The 2,052-nt window shown below is 31.6% G+C and overlaps 1 protein-coding gene across 14 annotated transcripts in view; it reads left to right on the top strand.

Annotated features, from left to right (window-relative positions):
* Window positions 1-2,052, top strand: part of LOC102672047 (disks large homolog 4) — a 281,358-nt gene that overhangs the window by 257,954 nt on the left and 21,352 nt on the right. The window lies entirely within an intron of this gene.

A 2,052-nucleotide genomic window follows, 5' to 3' on the forward strand; every position in this document is an offset into this window, starting at 1 on the left:
GGATCGATTGGTATAGGTCAGGCGCGAGTATTTTCCTTTGGATCACAAGAGGGAAGAAAGATGCGGGGACCGGGCTCCCCTAATCTCGTTTAAGGTCACGGTCGTGATTTTATGGGAATCGAGACACCGTTCCGAATCGGCAAACCTGGTACTTACGACATCGGTGACCATGAAAAGAAGTCTTTTATTCCGAGATTCTTCGACCGGAAAATGCCTGTATTCACGAGCTCATGCTCGTAAAACATTCCACTTCGGAGTTGGATTATATTCTCTCCAGTCACGAGAAAGATCGAAGAGAATATATTTATAATAGCGACGAGAACATTTAATAATTTATGACATAAATAATTTCTTTAAACCTTACGACTCGTTTGTTAATTTTTTTTTTTTTTTAATCTTCGTTATTTGAATTATTAAATTTTTTCTACAAAGAAAAATCTTTCCGAATTTTTAAAGTTTTCGAAATTTTAAAAAAATCAACTATCTGACTAATAATTTGTAGTGCAATGGAGTTTCGTGAATATTCGTATTCGGGAAATGTGAATCATTTTAATCGAGGAAACAACACTTGAATGCCGTGTAAAAAAAAGCTGGGGCAAGGAGGGTGGACAAGAGAGGATTTTAGGTTGGATTATAGGAGACGTGTACTTCCATCGATGATCCAACAGGGATAAAAACAGCTCGATTTATGTTCCCCGTTTCTTCTTTTCCCATTTATCTCACCCTCGTTTAATCCATTTCGTGTTACACACTTTTCATGCAGGGAACGTTTTTCCTCGATTCATCGTTTCCAATAAAACAACCTCGTTTCGTTTGTTTTTGAACCTTCGTAAAGAATCTAATTTCTATTGTATTACAAACTTTAAACGTATTAACCATTATCGTATTGTAAATTACACACTTCCATAAACATTTCAGAATTTTTCAAAGCCTGAAAAAATAAAAAATTATTCCGAGAATAAAAAAAAAACATTCATTGAACGAAGACGAACATCGTTTAGATTAATTTTTATCTTTTGACAGAAGTTTTAAATATTTCAACTATCATTTATACGATAAATTCTAAAAACTTCGATCGAAGCATTGCAGAATTGTTTCAAAAATTTTCTCAAATCAAGTTTGGAAAATAAAAGACTCGAATTATTTACTGCTTAATGAAGATTCCAGAATTTATTTTTTAAATTCCAAAATCGCATTCTTGCCACGCGATAAATATAACCGATTATTTTCCGATGTACGTCGAACATATTTGTTCGTCCCTCGTCTATTTTTATATATTTTCGATCGGAAAACCATGGAGAACGAAATCGTGTATGTATTTTAATTCACTTACCTTGTTTACCGCGATCGATTTAGTCGTAATTAGGGTTTTATTAAAGTGGATCATTGTTTGCCACGATAAAATATCCACGCGTTTCAAAGTCGTATTTCAACGACACAACATTGATGATCGATCGATTCTTTCCTTCCTTTACTCTTTTTTCCATTCGTTCCACGTGTACGACTACGACTCTTCCTTTTTTTTTTTTCGTTCCCAAAATTTTTAATTAAATCCGTCAGTGATATATCTGGAAAAAACTTCCTTTCGAAAAAAAACGCTTTCTCTTTTTTTATTCGAAAGCGTATATCTCTCTTTTCTTTTCTTTTTCATTTTGATATAACAAAAATTTATTCGAAAAAACTCCTGTTTATACGATTCAAGAAATTAAATTGACTTAATCCATTAATGCTCAACGTTTCATACATGTATATGAAAGTTTAATTATTTATTATTTTATTAAAATATATTATTTATATATTGTATATATTACTGTTATTTATATATTATATATTATATTATATATATCGTTGCGAAACGGGCGATTCTATCTTTTATTACGTTTCTTTATTTTTTTTACAATTGATATTTAATTTATTTATAATTATTTGCACTGTATTTATTCATTTATTAAACGATATAATATTCGTTCGAGGAACAGAGAGAAACACGTCCGTTCCGTTCGGTATACGGAAAGCAACTTCGACTTTCGACGTAATAACCGAATATCAACA

This window comes from Apis dorsata, unplaced genomic scaffold (genome assembly GCF_000469605.1).
Source record: "Apis dorsata unplaced genomic scaffold, Apis dorsata 1.3 scaffold_50, whole genome shotgun sequence".
In the NCBI taxonomy this organism is placed as follows: domain Eukaryota; kingdom Metazoa; phylum Arthropoda; class Insecta; order Hymenoptera; family Apidae; genus Apis; species Apis dorsata.